A 25,618-nucleotide genomic window follows, 5' to 3' on the forward strand; every position below is an offset into this window, starting at 1 on the left:
CACTACGAGTCTGAGCCGATTTAGCTTGTCCTCAAGAAAGCTTCAAATCCCTCGAAACTTAAATTTGATCTTTCTTATTACTTTTCGGATCCTCGATCATCAAGATGTAGCACATATTTGAATTTGTCTATCAAATGTTGTAACAAATACCTCACAAATAGGGTCATAGTCCGATCGCATAGCGTGCGATGGGTTTAACTCATCCGTCATAAATCTTCCTTTCCCGAATGCTCTTAAAGCTAAGGCAAGCTCAAGAAATGTCCAAGTGGGCCAGCGAGTTACCCTTGGTGGTGGCACCTTGTCCGTCTTAAGCGAATACTACTTGAGAGCAGATAAAAGCTTCCCGACGTTATCCAACACTCTAAGAAAAAAGGGTGCAAAAAAGGGTGCAAAATAAGAGTTTGCACCCTTTACATAAAAATGAACCCTATTGAAGGAAAAGGGGTTAAAAAAAAGGGCGCAATATAAGATTTTGCACCCTTCCCACAAAAATGAATCCTAACAACCCAAAAAGGTGCAAAATAATTGTTTGCATATCGCATGCATATTCATGATTACTTTCCACGTGTTCACATAAAAATATATTTATCATATGATTTGTTAAGCAAATTATGACAATGCACATCAATTATGTGATTTTTATTTTCCTTCGGCAATCATTAACCAATAGATTATTTTGTCTGATCATGTTACAATTACATTCACGTTTTAGCAATATATATATTGATTATATTTTTACTAACCAAGAAACATCATGCATGTTTAATATGTATATGTGTACGAGCAAATGTCACGAGTATTCCTCGATGATGGGTGCAGGATTGCACCTTTTAAAGGGTGCAGGATTGAACCCCTTAAGGTGCTGCTATTGCATCGGTTTGCACCCCTAAAGGAGCAGGATTGAACCATTACGGGTACTAACATGTCTCCTAAAAAGTGCATTCTGGCACCCTCTTAAAGGGTGCAGGATTTAACACCTAAAGGTGCTGCTATTGTTGCATCGGTTTGCACCCCTAAAGGTGCAGGATTGAACCATAAAGGGTACTAACATTTCCCCCAAAAGGTTCAATCTGGCACCCTTTCGAAGGGTGCAGGATTGCACCTTTAAAAAGGGTGCAGGATTTAACCCCTAAAGGTGCTGCTATTGTTGCATCGGTTTGAACCCCTAAAGGTGCATAGTTGCACCATTTTTTCTTAGTGTGAATAGTGGGCCCCTTGTGTGGTGGTAGGGTTTCATTAATTTAGGATTTCAACTAATACGGTGATAATTTGATCACATTCCGTCAAGCGCGTATCCAAAGATTAATTATATTTCATCGGCAATTACCGAAAGGTCACCCTTAAGGATTAATTATTTTCTTTTCCCTCAATTGGGAATTCTCGTTTGGGTTACGAGATGTTGCGGGACAGGCCGGCCTTCATCTGTTAGAATATGAATATTTTAAGTGATTAAATCTCACCATAGACATTCATGCTCAAGCACTACAGGAAATTATTGCTAAAAGTAACTCATGTGTACCTATAACAGGTATTTCATTAACAAGTAAAAAATCAACATACCTGTTTTTTCATAATCATGATAACTAATAATTATAAGATTCGTACCAATCCCAATTACAAATGCCCTCTTTTTTCTCTATGTTATCCATGTGTTGTTGTTGTTTTGTAGTTATTGCTCGTTTGTTTTTATTAATACATATTTTTGTTTGTGGACTGGTAGATTTCCAGATTACATTTAAGAAAAATATATTGAAAGGACAACCTTGCCTTGCAAATAAGTAGGAAATATAAGAAAGTTTGTTAAAAGGTCAGTTAGGATTTTTTTTTTTTTTTCAGCGTCGCTGAACCTCGATGCGGAACTTGGTTGCACTCCCCCTGTCCTCGGCGAGGGACTTGGCGTGGAAGATGGTCGGATACCAGACTCTAGTCTGACCTCGTCATCGATCTATTTTTCCAGCCATGAAGCTTACAGAGGAAGGCTGAATGAAGTTGCCGTTCCAAAGGAGTCCGATGGATGGGTATCCGCCGGTGCATGGATCGCCGCCGTTGGAGACAACAATATGTGGATAAAGGTAATTAAAGTATACCCATATCAAGAATAAATTATGTACAGCTAGAATGTACGAATATCAACCTTCTCTTCGTGTTAAGCTGCATAGCCCTTTGAAGATTACCAGAAGAAAAATATGTAAAAGGGTTTGCCTGGCTTTAAATGGGCCAACTGATTAGAGGTATGAATAAAATAGAGAATAACATAATAAAATATGATTTATTTCATGTGTATACATGAACCTCCGCCATGTTTGTTTAGACATTTGAGCACGTTTCCAACGCGCCTGAGGGTCATGTACTATTCTTTTTTTGTTCGATGCTTTCTATATTCGTATAGACTCTTCGACTAACAAAAACCAAAAAACGAGGATCAGCTTCAAGCATGCGCATTATAATATTGAGTGAGGTTATCTCCGCTTGTATTCATCATTTGGATAATAACAACGCGGAAGTACTGATGAATCAGCGTCCATCATTTTAATGAGAACCCAAGCTTGAAACTGTTGAGCGATCGTGACAATGGAGTTATCTTTGGGATGGTTGTTGTAAACGTTTGTGTCATGTTTGATCTCAATCAAGACCTATCATTGTCAGAATCGGGCAGGGGACTTATGCATTCACCGGAAGAAATCTTTAAAAGAATGTATCGTCTAAACTTAACTGTTTAATCAGTCCATGGTGAATCAAGCTTAAATTTAAAAACAAAACAACCAGAAAAAATGAAAACATTCGAAAGGAGTATATAATATATTAGTCAGGTGATCTACTCCATGTGCACACATCCATGTGAAACACACGATCAGCCACTAGTAATACATTTACCGTCCCTCGAACCCTTACACTGGTAGATGATAGATATTTCAGTTCTCGCCCCAATAAACTGAAACAAAGAAAATGCAATAAACTATCAATAATTCATTGCATTTTGCCCAGATCCCCAACAGATAACAATACTCTGTGTGGCAAAGCCCTTAATCATAATGCATGGCCCTACAGAAGAATTTATCCTGTTGGGGATCGGGAGAAAATGCAATGAATTATTGATAATTCATAGCCATTTCTTTTTAAATATTTGTGGTGGCGGCCCCGTACCCTAATCCCCGCTACGTACAGTCATGATTCAGTGGCTAAGCAATGGCCTCGTTACTATGAGGCCACATAATCACAATAGTGTCGATCAACTTTATTACTGCCCTTTTGTGAGGCATTAATCCTCATTACTGTCAGTTATGAATTAAGAACGTAGGTCCCCTAGTTGATTAGCATAGTAGCACACACATGCTTTAGCAGTCACGCAAACCAAACACTCGCAAATTATTATTCAATACAATCTGAGAATTTATACTATTTTTTTAGATCTATAGGAATAAATCTTTGTCAAAATCATTCAATAAATTGGGGTAACAATAATTATTCTACCTTAATGACCAACAGTGTATATCATATAATATTAATGATAATATAATATGAATAAAAAGAATAATAACAGTGACAACAATAATGTTAATGATAATGATATTTTGATAATAATAATATTAAAAGTGATAATAAAAATAAATACGATTGGTAGCTCTACCAGAGCAGCCTGGTATTGTTTCTTCTTTGTTTTCACCATTATTATAATAATTATTATTATTTCTTAAATATTACTATCATGATCATCATCATCGTCATCATCTTGATTTTGACTTGATTTGATTGTCCATACATCATCACTCATTAAGTTTAACATGTATTGTTTAATAAGAGTCAGGCTCGACTAGCGCCTGTGTTTTCTTTGACTCTTTTTTACCATCGATCACAAACTCGTTGTAAATAGCCATTTATTGTTTGACACTAAATTTACTTATAATAATAATAATAATTACTATTTCTTATATGGCGCTTTTTCAGGAAGGCCTTATTAAAGCGCTTTACAGAAGTAATATCATTACCCCGATCATCGGATTCAGGCTTACCCGCACACAATGTATGCACATTATCCACTCCCCTGGGAACATTCCAGCCAGGCGTCATTTTTACAAGCGCGCACTTGCTAATCGAAGCACATTAGCTTTTGCATCCTCCTGGGTACCCATTTAACACCTGGGTGGAGAGTGGCAAATGTAGATCTTTTTTAATTCATGTCATGTTTATGTTATATTGGCATTGTCATTGTAAATTTATATTTATTTTGTTTCAATGTTTTCAATGGTGGTGAATAAATAAATTCAAATCAATATTATCTCATAAAGTCGTACATAGAAAATAAGCACACCTGGAAAATGTCAAGTCTGTAGACACCCAAAACCCTGACAGCACTCCTGACTAAGATAGTTATTTTATAAGGTACAGTGACGTATGCTACAAAATAATAGATATATGTGTATGTACAAATACCGATGTTACAAATAGAGGTATTAATAGAAACAATTATAATGCTAAATATATTACTCATTGCGGATATAGTATCGAAAAAAATATCGCTAGTGATATTCGTTTGTCTCGCAATGTGGTCAATAATGAATCTAAGAGATCACGACGTTTCGTATGCTACTGCGATACTTCGCCAGGTGATAAAAACTATTGTAAGCAAGGGTCTTTTATACTTTACGGGAGGACCGGCGGAGCGGTCTATAATTCGATCGATAATTGGAACAATAACGCCCAATGCATATTTGGTCGACGCACACGGTGATCGACCAATCACCAAGGCCGCTGGTTCGGCCGCTGGTTCGGCTGATGCACCAGGCCTATTGGTCGACGCATACGGTGCTCCGCCGGTCCTCCCGTAAAGTATAAAAGACCCTTGCTTACAATAGTTTTTATCACCTGACGAAGCATCGCAGTAGCATACGAAACGTCGTGATCTTTTAGATTCCTTATTGACCACATTGCGAGACAAACGAATATCACTAGCGATATTATTTTCGAGAAACAATTATGTTTGTAATAAATAAAAAAGTTTAAGGGCTGGTCAGGCCCAACCTACAACGAAAACAAGATTTCTTTCTTCAGGCCTACCCTAAATACAACATTAAAGGGCAAACCTTCAATAGAAAACCCCGCTATCGCTATCATTCAAATATTTCGGTTTGCTCATATTGAAAGCAACACGGTGTTCAAAGGGTTCATATATTTTACATATATTGCCTGACATTAGCATTGTTATCAAACGCAAGATAATCTGCCATCGGATATATTAATATATTTTCTTTTTGTCATCGTTAAAATCACACAAAGGTCGATCTCGGTGAGGATACTCTGGTAACTGGTGTTATCACACAGGGACGGTCCATACTTATCCAAAGGATTACGTCATTCCAAATCTCCTACTCAAGTGACAATACAAATTGGACCTTTGCTCTGGAAGAGCAGTGTGGAGTACGCAAAGTGAGTTTCATTTTCGCGCTTTCAGAAAATGTTTTGTTCATCTTATTTTGTTTTTATTCATGGTCTTTTATTACTTATGTATTTGTCAAATTTCTGTATTGTTTTTGCATGCAATTATTTCCCCATATCTACATAATTATATCATTACATACAAAAGGATGAATTTCCTAGTATGCAAAATTAAAGGATTAAAACAAAACAATGTAAATAGTTCCAATAAAGCCAATTAGTTATGTGCCCGAATTGCGCTTCTCATGGAAGGGTTATACCAATGGATTCAAGGCAAGACATTAATCAACATTTGCCATCTTCCACTCAGGTGTTAATGGGTACCTGGAAGTTTCCAGGGGTTATATGAATTGCAGGGCCCTTGGGAATAGCAGCAGTGATAACGATAAGGCTTTCTTGGGTTAATACAAACATTTAGATTATTATCATTATTACTATTATTATTGTTTAAATTATTATTATAAGAAATTAACATTCTTAACTCTTAAGCTGCCCCCCATACAATTCACCCAGTGCCACAGTGCTAATCCCTGTTGTGCCAGCCACTAATCTCCTGTGTGCCAAGTTAATTTAGGGTAGGTTCAATTAGCGTGTGTACTAATGCACGAAAATGTGTCCGTGGCACGCGAGTGGATGAGATTTTATGTGTGCATGGCAAGCCACCAGAAACCTGATTATGTGAGCGTGGCACGCCAGCGCATGCACAGAACAGTGTTCTTGGCACGATATGAGTTAATAGTTTTCGTTCTCTTTCAGACATATGCAGGAAACTTTGATGCTGACACATATGTTACCATATTATTTCCTGAGCCAGTAACCGCACGGTACGTCACGCTTCATCCTTTAACATTTCATGCTTATGCGGCTATGAGATTCGAAGTACTTGGTATTAACAATTTGACCATAACGATTTATGATTAAATTAATTTGTTGTTTTATTTAATCAATTGTATTCATATTTATTTACGCATGTATTAATTTATCTATTAATACATATATATATATATATATATAAATTGATTATTTCATTTATTTATCGATTTATTCAATTATTGAAATACTTATTGTGCTATAGCATCTACATGAATGGGTGAGTCGATCAAAATTTAAAATGATTTGAGTAAAGCATTATAGTTTTGTTGTCAGAAGATTAAACGATCTTTGAAAACAAATAATCTACTATTCTGCTTTTTTAATGGAGGCTTTGAACCCGTGTTTCTACCTGGTGTTTACCCAATAATAACTGTATTTGAAAACCGAGAGTAGACTCCACTTTTACAATGGAGCAACAATTAAGTCTGAAATGATCAACAATATACGGCGAACTTCAATTAACCCTACTCGTATGGAAAGCTCATTATCTCTAATCTCCCTCACCCGAACGCTCTCCGGGAAACGAAGACAAGCTCGAGCAAGTTCCCAATGGGACATCAAGTTTCGCTGCTTGCGATATCGAGATTCCTACACACGATAACTAGTTATATCACCTCACCTACCATCCCAGTTTAGCTTCCTGAGTGAGCTGCCAAAGGGATTACTCAACAAAGTACCAAGTACCAAGTCTGGGGTAAGCGAATTAAGACGCACTGCACACTGATACTATATTGTGTATTTCTTTTAATTATCTATGATAAATTGTCTTATTTGGAATGAGTAATTGCTTGCATGTAGAGTAGGGGAACTCTCCAAGCAGAATTATGGGATCCCTGATGCCACGAAGGAGAGCTGGTTCATGCAGAGAAACCTAGAGGTACATCATCTAAAGGGACAAAGGTCAGATATTAACAGATGTCAAAGTCACCACCAAAGATGTTGAAATGCTACAGGTACTGTGGAAAACAACATGAAAAGATGCTCAGAAAATGCTCTGCAATTTGGTGAAGCGTGTGCTAAATGTGGGGAAAAGAACTACTTCTACATCGAGACTGTGCAAAACTAACTTCCCAGAGAAAGTTCATTAAGTTGATGTCAAAAGGATGGAATAAACGGAGTTAAACTTATTTGAGCTTGTGACATGGATATGAACTCCCCTCAATGAGAATGAACCCCTGAAAGCCAATGTATGATATGTAATGTACAAAAGCACGTTGCACTTATATTCGATTCTTAAGCACATGGAACGTGCTACCACGACAGTCAACCGGTACGTCACCCTCAAGCCCAGGAATGAAATATTCAACCGTGCTACTATGAAAAGGAAAGTCCACACTGATATTAACTTGGTTTTAATACAAGCAAATAATTTAGGAGAGCAGGTCAGTTTGAGGAAATTCCGATTAAAAATAACAAACTTCTGAATTGGTTTAGTTGCAATCAATCAAACACAAACTCTGTGATCGAAGTATTTTGCGAGCTCCCCTCCCGTTTGCTCTGTACTAAAAAAATATATACATTTTTTATTTTTCAACGACAAAATGTCCGATGAAAATATGCACCCAATATAGAGATTACTGCAAATATGTTTCTATTCAATTCCTGTATGGGAGAAATCTATTCCGTCGTCAGGAACGAAAAAAAATTAAAGTTCATGGAAATGAATGTCCGGAGACAATTTGTGTTTGATTGATCGCAACTTCCCAAATACATAGCTCTGACTTTCACAACTTTTCCTATCATTGTTGTGCTTTAAATCCAGTAAAACCATCTTATTATCAGCTGAGGGTGGATCTTCCTGTTAACACAGAATGTAAATGTTCGATGGAAGTGGTAAGATCTGAAAGTCAGCGAGGAATACATTTGCAGTAATAGAAAAAGCCTTTTTTTTTCCTGAATCATTCTGCAAAAATATTGATGTATGATTGACACATCTGACCCCCCCCCCCCCTCCCACTCGGTGTTATGTAGGGTATTCGTATGCACGTTCCCTGTTTTTTGAAAGCACCCTTGTGGTGTTTCGCGAGACGTCTACAGCTCTAGAGTGTCTTGAATTTTTAGAATGCAATGTAAATTTGTGTTTCATGTATATACTACTACTACTACTACTACTACTACAACTGTTGCTGCTACACTGTACTATTTCTACTACTATACTGTACTACAACTACTACTACCACTATTTATAATAATGTATTTATATAGCGCATTTTGTATAAACTGGTACATGTTCGAATGCGATTTACAATTACTCAATATGAAGGATACGTTACAGTCATTCTCTGCTAAATGTTTGAGATAATATTTTGTATTATAATCTGACCAACAGTAGTTTGTTTGCCAATTACGTCAGAAGGGTCATTTCAGGTCACATTAGTGACGAACGCAGTTGAATGTTTCGGAGGAAAAGATTTTATATTGAAATCAAAAGTTTTATTTTAGGTACGTATTGACAAAACAAGTGGAATTTCATGACTTTTTTAGAGTTCTTTTATCACATTCAAATGGAAAATTTACCTGTCACGGTTTCCATGTCTAGAGTTGAGACATCTTCCTCAGACGCGAATCGGCAGACTGAGATAAACCGCCAATTTCCGATCGCCAGTAGTTGTCGTGTTGGCGATTACTGCGTCGTATAGGCCTATGTCAGACAGCTGGTATGCATCCCCGTCAGTCATGGTTCATGTTCTCAGTCAAGCGTTTGATCCAGATAGCTTCCTGGATCCTACTGGCCCTATCTTGGTTTTCTCTCGCTACGAGGCGCGTGCCATCCCAGACTATAACGTGATTTTCTCAGGCCGCGTGATCTGTTACAGGTAAATTTTCCTTTATGTAATAAAAGAACTCTGAAACCATTATCACAACCATCCTGATGAAACTCTTATATTATGGACTTTCATGATTGTTTTTGTAGATTGATTAAATCTTTATTCATTTGAAATCTTCTGTAAATATAACGCGTTTGATTTGTAGAGGTGTCGAGGTCGGGTGGCTTTAAATCACCTTACTGGAAATACAAAGGTCGTTGGTTCGAACTCCGGCACGGCAGTTATGTCCTTGAGCAAGACATTGTATATACATTGCTCCTCTCCATCCATGTTTTAAATAAGTGACCGATAGGATACAAAGATAAAATGGCGACCAGCTTGATTGCTCCACAGGGAGTAGAGATTGTGCAAATTAATGTGCGGAATAGTAATTGAATCCAATGACCGGGGCAGTATTAATATTGTAAGCGATTTGAAACATTATAACTGGTAAAGCGCTTTAGAAAAAAACAGTTATTACTATTATGGTTATTTTTGATTGACATGTCATATAAAAATGCCATTATTTGTCCAATTATAAAGCAACGGAGATTATTATTATAGATGAGTATTTCTTTTCAATTTGTCTAAATGATTATGCCACTGCTTAAGTCTATTGCATTGTTTACTAGCCCCTTATACCGACAGTACTGCACTTGACCAATAACCACCACCATTCATTTCAAAGTGCATTGGTTAGAGTAAGCACTTTCTGCTCAGCGCATGTTTAAATACAGATGCTATGTTTTAAAACAACTGACAATGTTATGTTGACATTACAGGAATTTCACCTATACATGAATGTATAAGTTAATATGGTAGGTTTGATGGGAACTACAGAATTGAAAATGATTGTATGAGTAAAGGACAATTAATTCAACTTGGTTATTAGACATGTTTTGTTTTTTTAAAGTGGAAGATGTAAGAGGTGTAGCGCCACCTCGTGCCGGAGACAGGAAGGGATATATATGATGTGTTCAAATTTAATTGTTATTTTTATCTTTTTTAATAGATGTGGATTAAACTAAATTGAATTGAATCAAATCATCTTTAATGTATTACCTGTATAACATAAAGGCTTGCTCAGACAGATAATGTATGATGTGTTCAAATTTAATCGCTATTTCTATCTGATTCAATAGATGTGGATTAAACTAAATTGAATAGAATTGAATCATCTTTATTGTACCTGTATAAATATAATGGCTTGCTCAGACACAGATAATGTATGATGTGTTCAAATTCACTGAATTGCTATTTTTATCTTTTTTACTAGATGTGGATTACACTAAATTGAATTGAATTGAATCTTCTTTATTGTATTACCTGTATAACATAATAGCATGTTCAGACACAGATAATGTAAGATCTGTTAACATTTAATTGCTATTTTTATCTTTTTTCAATAGATGTGGATTAAACTAAATTGAATTGAATTGAAACTTCTTTATTGTATTACCTCAACATAACGGCTTGTTCAGACACAGATACTGTATGATGTGTTCACATTTAATTGCTATTTTTATCTTTTTTCAATAGATTTGGATTAAACTAAATTGAATTGAATTAAATCATTTTTATTGTATTACCTGAATAACACAATGGCTTGCTCAGACACATACAATGTATGATGTGCTCAAATTTAATTGTTATTTTTATCTTATTTATTAGATGTGGATTAAACTAAATTGAATTAAATTAAATCATCTTCATTGTATTACCTGTATAACATAAAGGCTTGTTCAGACACAGATAATGTATGATGTGTTAACATTTAATTGCTATTTTTTATCTTTACTGATAGATGTGAAATTAAACTAAATTGAATTGAATTAAATCATCTTAATTGCATTACCTGTTAAACATAATGGCTTGTTCAGACACAAACAATGTATGATGTGCTCAAATGTAATTGCTATTTTAATCTTTTTTATTAGATGTGAAATTAAACTAAATTGAATTGAATTAAATCATCTTAATTGCATTACCTGTATAACGTAATGGCATGTTTAGACACAGATAATGTAAGATCTGTTAACATTTAATTGCTATTTTTATCTTTACTGATAGATATGAAATTAAACTAAATTGAATTGAATTAAATCATCTTAATTGCATTACCTGTATAACGTAATGGCATGTTTAGACACAGATAATGTAAGATATGTTAACATTTAATTGCTATTTTTATCTTTACTGATAGATATGAAATTAAACTAAATTGAATTGAATTAAATCATCTTAATTGCATTACCTGTATAACGTAATGGCATGTTTAGACACAGATAATGTAAGATCTGTTAACATTTAATTGCTATTTTTATCTTTACTGATAGATGTGAAATTAAACTAAATTGAATTGAATTAAATCATCTTAATTGCATTACCTGTATAACATAATGGCATGTTTAGACACAGATAATGTATGATCTGTTAACATTTAATTGTTATTTTTATCTTTTCTAATAGATGTGAATTAAACTAAATTGAATTGAATTAAATCATCTTTATTGTATTACCTGTATAACATAATAGCATGTTCAGACACAGATAATGTAAGATCTGTTAACATTTAATTGTTATTTTCATCTTTTCTAATAGATGTGAATTAAACTAAATTGAATTGCATTGAATCATCTTTATTGTATTACCTGTATATGTATAAAGGTGAAATTAACATTACCATCTTTTTTAAACCTATTCTTTGGGAGCTGGAGACCCAACTTGCACCAAATTATTCCAAGTAGCTGCCGTTTTCTAAGGTTGCACAATATAATCTACAGGAGTGCTGTTACCTTTGCTGTCCGAGGTTCGAAGCCGCCAATAGGGGGGTAGTGGGCACTTTTTCCTCCTTTTTGGCGGACGGGGGGGGGGGGGGGCGTCTTCTCTTCTTTTTTGAAAAGGTGAAATTAACATTACCATCTTTTTTAAACCTATTCTTTGGGAGCTGGAGACCCAACTTGCACCAAATTATTCCAAGTAGCTGCCGTTTTCTAAGGTTGCACAATATAATCTACAGGAGTGCTGTTACCTTTGCTGTCCGAGGTTCGAAGCCGCCAATATCATTGGAAAGCTTGAGTAATGATTTTGCTCACCAAGAAATATCGTTTTATTGTCTGCTTTTCATTTGAACTAACAAGGGGAAAGTCGAAAAGATGATATTATATGAATACAAAAGCCTAATGTCAATAGATGTGCTTACATTGTATAATAGCAGTTTTAATTTATGAAAAATATTACAAATTTTCAATCCTAAAACCTGCAATTTTGACACTTTTCTGACTACTTCCGGCTCACAACAATAAAAAGCGAATTTTGCTCTATTTCCTTTCGTTTGCCTCCTGTAAAGGTACGCGAGTGGTAGCGAAAGGTAATTGTCATTACAAAAGCATATTTTCCTTTAAAAGTGGCCCGTTAGTTTGCAGGAATTGTTTGTCTACGTATCTGCAAGAAAGATCTATGTAGGCACATGCCTGGCATATTTTATCCTGGCGGCATCGAAGATGGTACAAAGGGAATGAGCTAGACATGACTCCATCTCTTAAAACTTCTTGGGGGGGTGGGGGGGCACTCGGTGGTCAAAACACATGCTTATTCCCATTTCTTTCAGATACGTTTTAGTATAGGGTCATGAATTTGGTCCAAATGAATAAATTGGAAGCACTTGCGATTTTACAATATTCAATGTTCGTTGTCGATATTGAAATTGAGTCTGAAGTGATGAAATAGTAAATAATAAACACGTTATGTTGTACAGCTCCCTCTCAAGACTGATATTACACTAGCTTTAAAACAATGGTTCTTGACTACAATCGACCCATTTACTACTTCTGTGTGGAAATTACATATCATAACTATTCTGAGATTTTAATGGTCGCAGCTACCATAAATTGACCGTCGGCGCTATATAAAATGTTTGGAATTTACCAGGAGAACAGGCAAATTTCATTAATTTAATGTCTCGAAAGCTGAAGTTATTTTAGGGGCTAAATTTTCTAGTGCTAATAATACATTCACAGGGGCATCTAAATATATCAAATGTTAAAGAATAACTATCCAGCCAATTTTCAAATATCCCAAAACTTTGCATTTCCTATAAGGTAAAAACACATTTTTAGAGATTGTCTCATAAAAATAATTTCTACTCGTGTTAAAATATCTGACCCGCCTATTTTTCCTACTCCCATCCATTCCTTTAATTTAACCCTCTTTAATTCTACGATTCCGATTTCCTTCTTTTTTTCTCCATGACTATCCAGCCAATTGAAATTTCCAAAAACTTTGCATTTCCTTTAAGGTAAAAACACATTTTTAGAGATTGTCTCATACAGATAATTTCTACTCCTGTTCAAATATCTGACCCGCCTATTGTTCTCATTCCCATCCCGTTCTGTAATTTGAACCTCTTTAAATTCTACGATTTCGTTTTCTTGTCTCCGATACTTCTTTTTCTCTCGATGTCTGTGCTTTACCCTCATGCCTGTAACCCACCCTCCTCCCTCCCCACATTCCCCCTCCCTCTCCCGCCTCCTCTCCCTTTCTACCTCTGCACCTTTCTCTCTCCCTCATGCTCTCTCCATTCACCCCATTCTCTCTCTCTCTCTCTCTCTCTCTCTATATCTATATATACATATATACATACCCTCCCTCCCACTCTCTCTCTCTCTCTCTCTCTCTCCTTCTCCCTTGTTCTTCTAACCTTGTTTTTCTCTCTCATACTCTCTCTCTCTCTCTCTCTCTCTCATACTCCCTCTCTCTCTCTCTCTCGTACTCTCTCTCTCTCTCCCATACTCTCTCTCTCTCTCTCTCTCTCACATACTCTCTCTCTCTCTCGCTCTCTCTCTCTCTCTCTCTCTCATACTCTCTCTCTCTCTGATGCTGTCTCTTGTAGCGTCCTGATAGTGATCCATGAAGATACTTCTTACAACAATACTCAGAACACAATCATTGCATAATTCTACATTATATCCATTTATTTCAAGCTATCCAAACATTCTTTGATCCAGATAGAACCACTGATGCCATGATGTGACGTCACATTTCATACTGCGCAGTAATTGGTCAAATCAGCTTCTAGTCTTCTCCCGTGTCGTATTTGTGCATCCCTAAACAGTCGATGGTCGGGTTTGTTGGCAGTGAGATTCAGCGAGTTAGTCTAGATTCCATTACCGGTTCCTTGGCCTATAGAAAAACGGACAAACATAATGACATGTAAGATGCGATGAACAAGATATGACCAATTAAACCCCTTAACAACAATAACCATGAAGAGAAAGCAAGCAAGAGAGAACAGGAAGGAACGGAGGAACAAAGGAAGGACTGAAGAGAGAAAGAAGAAGAAAACAAGAGAGGGAGGGAGAACGAAAGAAAACAAAACAAAGAGAGGCTTAGACTAATTACTGCGCAGTATTAAGTGTGACGTCACACATTTCATTAGTGGTTCCATCTGGATCAAAGAATGTTTGAATAGCTTGAAATAAATGGATGTATGTAGAATTATGCAAGAATTAAATGAGTGTTCTGAGTATTGTTGTAAGAAGTATTTGCATGGATCAATATCGGGACGCTACAAGAAAGAGTATGAGAGAAAGAAACGATGTTAAAAGAACATGGAAGAAAGAGAGAGAGAGACGGAAAGAGAAAAAGAAAAAGGAAAGGGATATCTTGATAGCCTACACATAAAAGTGATTGAGGTGAACAAAAAGAAAAGAAAAGAAAACTAGACTTTAGATCGTCGTTGAGAAGAATAACAGGATCCGTTATTTAATTTGAAGTCGTTCCTCCCTTTTGAAAAATGTGAACATGAGTCCGCATTGCAGCAAAGCTTTTCTGAGACGGTTCATGCTGAGACTAATACTTGGACAGAGTTCCATATATCCTAATTCTTCTGGAAATTGAGATTGACTTCATTTTGTGTGACTTAAAGGGATAGTTGAGTTCTGTTGCAGAGGGCGCTACACAAAATAGTTTTTCGTGAGATAATATAAAACTGAGTGTCAAATTTGAAAAAAAATCATACAATTGAAGTGACAAAATCATCTTTGTTTGATCAAAATCGGTTCAGAGACGGCTGACATATCCATAAATATAACGACTTCTTATACTTGTGTACCACCACAAATATTAGATAATTTGAAAAAACGTTGAAAAACGAAATAGTGCCTTTTACGTCGTATTTCAGCCAATGCCGATGTTGGCTTTTTTTTGTTGGTATTTTCGTGTTGGTTATATTACGCACACCCAGAGGCCCATGTATCGTTATTTTTAATTAAATAATTAATTAAAGGTCACCGTATCTGTTTGAAAGTGGAGCTGAATTAATTTGATCGTATTGGCTAAATTTCAAACATTTTGGGGTCTAAAATTACCTTCATAGCAATATTAGGTCCTAAAAGGGCACTAGAAATGGCACAGATAAGAATAAGAGCAATAACCGTGCACTTTGAAGGCATTTGCGATCTGAAACAGAACTCAACTGTCCCTTTAAGAATCTGTGGTGATCAATAAAAGTAGATTTGGTGTTCCCGCACATGGTGTCTCGCCTTTGATATCAGCTAGTTGTTTTGGATTGATGAAGGATAAAATTCAGGTGATATTAGATACATAGATAGAAATGGTTTATTAAAAGATCATCGCAGCCAACGGCTGAATTGCGATCCATTTCACAAATATACAATACAATTGCAATTAAAATTCAAATAACGCAAAATATGACATATATAACAAATCAAACATACAAACATTTCATAAAAATTCTTTGATAAAACTTTTACACAGTTTTAAAAAGAAAGAGAAATGGACAGGTGTAAGAGAGGGAGAGTAAGAGTGACGAGAAAGAGAGAGAGAATGGGGACGAAAGATAGAGAGCACTAGAGAGAGACAGAGAGACAGAGAGCGAGAAAGACAGAAAGAGAAATGAAGGGGAAAGACAGACAAAGGGGGTCCATTATATTACAGATGAGGGGAGATGGCAGGAATAATTTAGAAATGCAGAAAATCGAGATGAAAACGATCAAAAGTCATTCAAATAGTGCATTCATCTACTGTGAAATTATGAAAATACATTTCATATCAGTATTATATTTCTTAAGAAGATGTATAAGGTATGAAAGGGAGCTGCACTGGAAGCGTTATGTTTTACAGTGGTATTGTTTAAACGTTGATTGAGATCTTGAAGAATAAGTACTTTGTTGTCTAAGAGGTAAACATTATTTAAACTGTGGGTGTTTGGCAAGAGCATTGACAACGTATATGCATAACTGGTCATGTCTTGAGTCTAGTTAACGTAGACTGCACGTTTCCAATGCTGTTTCATAACTTTCATACTGACGTCTTAAAGTGATTTTACAAGCTCGTTTCTAAATACGTGTTTAAGTAGATACGAGAGTTTTTGTTAAATTACCATTGAAAACCGGTACCCCATAATCTGAGATCGAACATAATCCTTTATATATCAGTAAAAAGGTCATCTAGAGGCATTCTATACTTCTTAAGGCAACGAAACATAAACAACTTCCTACTACACGTTTTGATCAGATCGGATACATGACTATATTCCACTCTAGGTTTGATTGTAAAATTATTCCCAGGACTTTGGCAGCAGATTTTGCAACAGATTACAAATGATGCTCTCCCCATGTCATTGATTGTACACTAATCTGATTAGTCGTATTTATTAAGAATCATACAATATGGGATATATAACTGCGTCTGTGGATCTTATAGTAAGTCTTTAAAAAGCCAATCTTTATATTGTATGATATATCGAATTTAAATTTGCTTGCTGAAATTCATTTATGATCAAAACACTTAACGGGAATTTGAAAATGTTATTTTTAGGGGGAGGGTGTGGGCTAAAGCCCAAAAGCTCCCTTCTAAAACCGTTGTCGCTGGTCAAAATATGTATGTAAGCGTAAAAAGGGCCCAAGGAAAGCAGGGGCTTGGGGGGGGGGGGGGGGGCTAGAGCCCTCCCCACTCCTCCACTTTTTTTGGGAAAAGTAAGAGGCTGTTCACACCGCAATGAGATAGCGCGGTCTATCGTAGCACCCCCTTTTTTCTAGCGCGCACTAGACCGCGCGATCTCTCGTGGGCCACCCCCAAGAGGTGCTCCAGTGGCACGCCGTTTTGGATCGCGGTGGCTTGCTGTTGGGCGGACCGAAACGACGTTGTACATGTACCTTCCACACCGCAGAGATAGCGCGTTCTAGCGCGCGCTATCTCTGCAGGTGTGAACAGCCTCTATATCAAACAGAATCTTCTGCTAAATGCGAGACCACTTTTATATCATCCAACCGCATTCGAGCAGCAATCTAGAAATTCCGATGGCATTCGAAGTGCATTCTAGTTGGACTATTTTGATATCATTCGAGCCGCATTCGAGCATTCCGACGGCATTCGAGGTTTATTCCAAACATTCGAGTTGCATTCGAGCAGCAATCTAAAGATTCCGGCGGCATTCGAAGTGCATTCCAATCATACGAGCTGAATTCGAGCCGCAATCTAAAGATTCCGATGGCATTCGAAGTGCATTCCAGTTGGACTCTTTTAATATCAATCGAGCCGCATTCGAGGAGCAATTTAAAGATTCCGATGGCATTCGAAATGCATTCCAATCATTCGATCCGCATTTTATTGGGGGAAGGGGGTTTCTGTGTGTTTGGGAACATTTCTGGTTGTTTATGTGCATGTTTCGTTAGTATAGTTTTCCACATTTATTTTTTACCCTGCGGATTTTTTGACAAAGAGTTCACTTACAGTACACATACTAATATTCCCATCTTACCCATAGGCTATACATACAAACACTCTCTCTCTCTCTCTCTCTCTTTCTCTGTTTCTCTCTCTATCACTCCTCCTCCTCTCTCTCTCTCTCTCTCTAAACACAAACCCACCCACCATCATGTATTTACAAACACATAAGCAACAAATGCACACACTAGCTGTCAATAATACACAATAGACACACACAATGAGTATGAATTATCTTATCAGGGTGGTCCATGAAGACATGAGATGGTTGGGTGTGGGTCAAAGCCACTGTGTTGCTCTGGGCATGATATCCTGACATATCAGTGGTTCCGGTTCCTTTGTGAAAGAGGAACCTGGACAAAGAAAACAAAGGACATATTAAAGTAATACATACAGGCTCTATATTGCATGCATGTTTCAGTGCTTTTGATACTAATTCAGAGTACATAATAACATAACCTGAAATTTCTTTGCCACTTGCATGAACTGGAACTATATAGGCCTACTGACAATTTCTAAGCATTACCAAAAAAAATCCTAATTTAATTTTAATTTAGATCCTGAACTCTCACTATTTATTCTCAGATTTGAAATTAGACATCAACACTCTATGTGTAAGAATTAAGCATGACCTTTCACATAAAAAGTAAAATGAACTTTTACCTAAATTATTGTCAAGATTTTGTTCTATTAAAAATCTTTCTTTGTCAATACATTCTAATATCAAGTATGAATTACTCTTACTGAAATCTATGAAAAAAGTCACCATCTTCTTAAATGAACAAAAGTTATCTTGAATGAACCAAAATCTAAATTAGCCAATTGAATCATCAGTCATTAAAATGACTTTATGCGTGAGATAATATCTTACTTGAAAATTCACTCATGCCTCCATTTATTTTCTTCAAAAGTCATAATGTGCCTTCATTCTATTCTACAAGACTATTTTGTGTCTCAAATAAGTTCTTAACAATTTTGATAGTATTTGTTGAGCATTATGCCTATAACTTGATTAACTCACTTCAAATCTAACTTGGTACAGTTTACTTGACAGAAATTGTTTATATGTCAGTGATTGAAGTATTTGTGTGCTCATAATCACATTTGGGATATATTAAAGGAGAATGAAACCCTGGGGAAAAATCCATTTTAATGAAAAGAGAGGATAGAGATAAGGAATTTAAAAAAGTCCCATCAAAATCGGTTACAAAATGAGAAAGTTATGAAAGTTTTTAAAGTCTCAATTTACTTTCTATGGCGATCCTCAAATTGGCAATGTTGCTTCAAAGAAACAGGTTTAGTAGTACAATGCTCCATATGTTTTGTACACAAAATCCATATTTTCCCCATTATCCCTGAAGGTGCAGCTTGTCTCCTTTTTAGCTCAAGATATATCATGGGAAAATGTATTTGACAAGATACATGTATGTTGAGTTCAAAAAAAGACAAGCAGCATCTTTAGAGGTAATGGAGAAAATATACAATTTTGTGTAGAAAACATATTGTTGGGTCGGGGCAATCTACTCACATTGGCCCTTCCACAACTCAGAATTATTTTGATAAATAAAGAACAATCAAGATGATTTGGTTACCTTTGATCCGTTTATTGCTCTCAACTCGAGCCACATCTTGGAATTAGCATATTGATCACCATCTCATTTGCATATTCGTAATATATCTCCCCCCATAAAAGAAAGTTCCTATCAGTAGTTCGAACTTTCTTCTGAACAATAGTAAGATCTAAAGGCGAGAAATTAACCACACAAAAAGGTATATAACAAGCTGGCATGAACATCATTTTTCTAATATCGAAGACAGACCGATTAGTCCTTTCATTTCAACATTCAAAAACAAAACACAAACTGCAGAAAAATGAAAACAACTTCGATAGATAACATTTACATGTATGTTCTCTTCCTGAACCCTGGAAGTAAGTACCATGACATTAATCAGACACAATGCCTGTGTTTTTTAAAGAACCACAGACTGTGGTGGTCGAAACACGTCTCTGCACATCACACATAATGAATATATTGTAACGAAACCGGAACTCTGTCGAATACTCCCCAGCAGCTTATCTTGTCAGGATTGCCTTCTGCTGGTAGTTTTTCCTAGTCCGGTACCAATTTCGCCGTGGATCCGTTTGGCAGAGATATACTACCCCGTTGACCTTGCACCACCTCTCGACCACCGTCCAATTGAAACTACCCGGTCGTGATAGATCAGCACTGCACCATTGTCTACCCCAGACCACCGACCACTAGTCCACCTAAACAGCAACCATTAGTCCACCGAAAGAACAACCCCTGGTATTGTCTAGTGCCAGAATGCAAAAGACTCAACAAAGACAATTCCAACCATGGTCGTCACCTTAAATCAGACTTCAACTTTAGGTTTCCCCATGGAAAGACATGCAAACGATCATCTCAATCATTTCGTTGCACGCAATACTTTATTGGGCAAATATCCAAACATAATCTTATTGCCTTACAATGTAAGTGTGCCCAGTGGGCGACGGCAATTATGTAGACTATGACAGGAAGCTCGTCTACATGTGTGTGTATGTGTGTGTGTATTGGGTTTTTACAGACGTGTATCAATCAGATATGATTATTTACGTCTGGGACCGACCTTTAAACGTCACCATCCGAAAGACGTGACTCAGTTTCAAACCTGCGTCCTCGGCTGAATCAGTTTGTAACTTCCACTTTTTAGCTGGATTACAGGCGCACGCCACAACGCCTAGTTGTGGCACTTGATTTATATACACATTTCTTAAATATTTGTTATTCTCGTTAGGTTTCCAAGAATTACATAAACATTGATATAACTTCACTTTCCAATATCAGATTGAAACAAACCATATATTAAATGAAAGCACTAGTTTTAATCTATAAAACTAAACAGAAGAAAATAAGTAATTATTCATGGTAGAAAAGTAATTAGACTAAAACTGTCGAAAACATGCACGATCAAACATTCTTGAAATTGACACGTGACTATAGCATCGTTTATTTAACTTGAATTACGCCATCTACGCCGAAATAGCTATCTACGAAATGAAACCAATTTCGTGACAATATGAATACATGAGTATATGAGCGTAATAAGCGTGCGCGATAAATGAAACACTGAATATTCAGCACGGGCGCCGATATTATAAAAGCGCACAACTACGATAACAAGTGATTGCACATTCGTATAATGAACGCGTACAACGCAGTCACATGACGCGTTGCTATGACGACACCTCATTACTATGTCGAAACGCAGTGTCTCATTAAATATGTCAGTCAACAGAAGCAATATGTTATAATGATCCACATAACTGTGCACAGCTCGGTTTGAAAATTTCTGACAGTAAATGCAAGAATAAGGGCACATACATATTTTCGTGTACACATTACATGAGAAACATAACCGGTTGAGTGACTGCTACAAGCTATAAATTGGAACTTGTTTAAATACAAACAAATAAGCAAGACTTATCAAGTTAAATCACAAACACATACACTGGCATTCAACAATTTTTGAAATCTGTGTACCAACATTACGCAAGTTGTGATGCTACACCTTTGTTTTGCTTTAAATTTGTTGCATACACCTGTATTAACATTGATAACAGTTGCCTTTTATGCAAATTATTATCATAATTGTTTTGTTGTGGTTATGAAATGGTAAATGCATTAAGCTTTGCGTTGCATAGTTAACAGTGCTGGGTATTAACAATAGTTGTTCCCTTTTTATCAAAAGAAAACTATTCTAAATAACGAACAAACAGAATCGAGAAAAAAGACATGAAATCATTATACATGTAGGCACAAGTAAGGAAACAATGACATACTGTATGGTGCACATTCTCCACAGAATATAGTCCACTGTCCATACTGGCAATGTCCTGTTAATAGGTGAAATGTTCATACATGATCATTCATATCACTGTTCAAAATTATGGAATTATCTGATCCATCAGTTCACAGGGTTAAAAGACATGTACAGATACAAAGCAATAAATTGTGTGTAGCTTCCTTATGAAAAAATAAAGACAATTTATTAAAGTTCTAGTTTCTTCACAATTTGTCAAATGTTCAGTAGGCTTGTTTAAGCTCTAGAAAGCGTGTCTGCAATTGTATTGTCCTTTCCTTTGATATGAGTCACTTTCAGTCCATAAGGCTGGAGAAACAAACTCCAACGAAACAGTCTCTGGTTTTTGTTTCTGAAGCGCTCAAGAAAAGTCAATGGTTATGAATACAGTCACCTCTGAAGAGTTGCTAATATACACGTCGAAGTGCATTAATTCATTAATCTTACAAATGACATCAGGGGCCAACTGAATGATAATAGCAAAATTTGGAGCACTACCCATGTATCTTTAATGAGGGTTCGTATTCTATAACCTTCCTTTTACACGGCGTATAATTTTCTCTCATTATGTTGAAGGCCGCTCTACGGTCGGTTACTACCACATTATGAAATATATATATATATTAACCCGTAGGAAGAAATTATTTTAATACTTTAACTCCTATGGGTGAGGGTAAACAACAGTAACACTTCAAAAATGCATAACTTTCCAATTTCCCCCTATCCATTTCTCTCTCTTCTTTCTCTCTTAATACTCTCTCTCTCTCTCTCTCTGTCTCCCTTTCTTCTTATTCCCCCTCTATCTCTCTTTTGTATCTCTCTCTCACTCTCTCTCTCTATCTGTTCCTCCCTCTTCCTCTTTATCCCTTTCTTTCTCTCCCTCTCTCTCACTCCCCACACATTCCACTCTGTTAATCTCAATCCCCCTCCCTTCCCCTTGTTTTACTCTCTCCCTGTCTCTTTCTCTCTTTCTCTCTGTTCCTTCCTTCCGCCCTCTTTTATTCTCAATACCCCTGTTTTACTGTATTTTATCGCCTCTTTCTCATAGGTACATTAAGATATGGTCACAACTCAGAGCGGCGACCGACCGATTTGTAGCCTGCTCGGTCTTTGGACAAGTCGAGCAGGCTGTAGAGCCCCAGCGATGCCTGAGCGATGACCTGTCGATTTCCCGTCGGTCGACGGTCGACTTTAGGTAAGAATGGGCAAAATCGGGGAGCTTATCCGCGCGGTGTCCCGGCAGTGACTGACTGATTCCCGGGCGGTCTACCACCGGCCACCCGCTGATTTTAAAGAAAATGCCCGGCGGCCGACCGATGATCGGCGGGGCACCAAAATACGCTTGGTGCCCGGGCGGTCGCCGTCTGGGCTCCGACCTAATCGAGCGTTCACTGTCGAGCGATCTTGTACTCCTCGCCCAGTGACCAACTGATCTCCCCGCGGAGACCAGGCGGCGACCGATTTGGCGATTTGGTCGGTGCCTGGGCGGTCGTCGCCCGGGCACCGAGCGTACTTTGACCGACGAGTGAAAAGTGAGCAGGCGCCGCCGAATTTTAACTCCGCACTAAATCTTCAGCGGCGACCGAGCGCTGCCCTTAAAACAAGAGGTAGCTGGTCGAAATTGGCTAAAAACTCGCCGCCCGGCCGCCGAGCAGTTTACTTTTGGGGGGTTGTGACCATAGCCTAAGGCAGGAGATTAACTGACAGAATGTCTAATTTTCCTCTCAGGATGGGCACCCTCTTTGCATTCCTCGAGGGTTATGAATGGGTTTGTGGAAAATGTGGGGGTGTACGCCCCTTTCATCAAGGAAACTAGTATTCGCCCATATTATTGTTGACAGTTCATTTAAATGTTCATTATAATCACACTCTGGAAAATTTGCATAATGATCTTTTTAAACTCACATTTCCCTTATGTTTTGATCGCATGTGATACTAAAGTTTTCACGGTTCGACCAAAATCTGGCACAAATGAATTTTCAAATGTCATTTCCAAAACAAAATGTTGCTCGGTTAAGAGTTTTTTGATTAATTTATTCAAAGTTTTATTTTAAAGTACTTTACATTTATGTAAACCGAAGAATCATATTCATAGAGCTCATAGTTGTTTTCTAGGGCGCACTATATAATTGAATCATATCCTATTTTTCGATACTTTCCACCACTAGGATTCCACTTTCAAAGTCAGCTAGATTCGAAATGATTCAACCACGGAACTTTAAATATCATTCCTCATACTCATCACCATAACAATAGACACATTCTATTTTGATCACACATTCTTATAAAGCGAGTACATTTTGAATAGGGGGTCACCTATTTTGCCCGACTGTAGGCCAAGAGCATGACACGCAACTCAGTCACCTAATGAAACCAATAAGGTGGAACACTTTAGAAGTTCTCAGAGTACAGTCATTTCGTGAAAACAACAACCCAAGACTAGCGCCCGGAGGCAGCTGACATTTTCCTACATGAGCTCCTAGCTTTTTGCGTTATTATTGCCATTTATCAGTGTCTATTCTAGATAAAGACTTGAACAGTCGAAGGATTATAGCACATGGACACTTTTCGACATTTCGTGCAGTGATTTTGTACTCTCTATTTGATGTGATGAGAGTAATCTGTCTTTGCCGTCTCCAGTGATTAAGTGCAGCCATTTTTATTACGTGTGGAAACATTTTTACGTGTGGAGTACTAGCTCGCCTGACATTGCAGCATATTCACTCAAGCATATATACAATGGAGTGCACAATTGACTGGTTTGCTATGAATAGACCGGTGTCAATGCAGCATGAAGCTATGGGTGAGCATTCTATTTGTATGTACACTATGCACTCTGAGAACTGAATATAGTAACTTACCTGTTTGTATTCTACAACTCAACTTATTTTCGAGTGTTTTATCTCCAAAACTTTTTCACCACAAGTACTTATCAGCACGCATCTTGTATTATAGTAACTGCAATTCAACATTTCAACTTGAGCTACTATTATGTGGAGACATACACCCTAACCCAGGCCCTTCTCTATCTACAACATGCACTAAAGTCATCCGTAAATACCCTCTATCTCAACTATATGCCTTAAGGAACACACCAAAAACAACCCAACTACTACCTACAGTATGGAATACCATCAAGAGCTTGGGAATCCAACGGAAACCAATTCACCATCGTGGCAAACGAGCTGGACGAAGGAGGCTAGAGAGACAGGATTCACTTCTATTTTCTAAGCCTACATACGTACATGAAGCAAACGACGATGAAGCAACACGCTCAATACCAGTTATAATTCAACCTAGAAGAAATCGGTTTAATAATAATAAATTACGAACCAATCTTTTAAATCTTCGTCAGATTCCTATAGATAGGTGCGAAAGTCACGGTTTTAATTTACCCAAGATTCTACTTACAAATCCAAGATCGATCAACAATAAATTGGATGAGCTTGAAATTGTTGTGAAAGACAACGGTGTTGATTTAGTAGCGCTGACGGAGACTTGGGAAGTTAAAGATTCACCTTTAGAGTTACTATCCATTGATGGATTCGCCACTTTCTCGAAGCCACGCGAAGGTCGACAAGGAGGTGGAGTAGCTTTACTTGCCAAACATGGACTAGAACCTTATCTTTTAAGTGATATTATTGTGCCAGAGAATATTGAAGCAATATGGGTAATGTTACGACCACCACACTTACCGAGACAATTATCTTGTATCATACTGTGTGTTCTTTATTTTCCGCCGAAAAATCCAAATTGTTCTGATTATGTTGATCATATACTCATGACTGTTGATTTTTTATATGTTAAGCACCCCGATGCAGGGATATCAATTTTAGGTGATTTCAATGATTTTAACTTTCGAGAAATCGTAAGAGATGATAGGTTTAAACAAG

At 37.1% G+C, this 25,618-nt stretch overlaps 1 long non-coding RNA gene across 4 annotated transcripts; it reads left to right on the forward strand.

Annotated features, from left to right (window-relative positions):
* The first annotated feature begins 1,777 nt into the window (after positions 1–1,777).
* Positions 1,778–11,741, forward strand: LOC105439754. 4 transcript variants are annotated; one of them, XR_004062814.1, is made up of 3 exons: positions 1,778–2,072; positions 5,275–5,424; positions 6,190–6,244. It is a non-coding gene; the product is annotated as an uncharacterized LOC105439754 (long non-coding RNA). The 4 variants fall into 4 exon arrangements; XR_004062815.1 differs by lacking the exon at positions 1,778–2,072 and adding an exon at positions 4,818–4,893; XR_004062816.1 differs by lacking the exon at positions 1,778–2,072 and adding an exon at positions 6,938–11,741 and having other exon boundaries at positions 4,903–5,424; positions 6,190–6,257.
* Positions 11,742–25,618: the final 13,877 nt, after the last annotated feature.

Source organism: Strongylocentrotus purpuratus, unplaced genomic scaffold (assembly GCF_000002235.5).
Source record: "Strongylocentrotus purpuratus isolate Spur 01 unplaced genomic scaffold, Spur_5.0 spur5_scaffold_1, whole genome shotgun sequence".
NCBI classification, from domain to species: domain Eukaryota; kingdom Metazoa; phylum Echinodermata; class Echinoidea; order Camarodonta; family Strongylocentrotidae; genus Strongylocentrotus; species Strongylocentrotus purpuratus.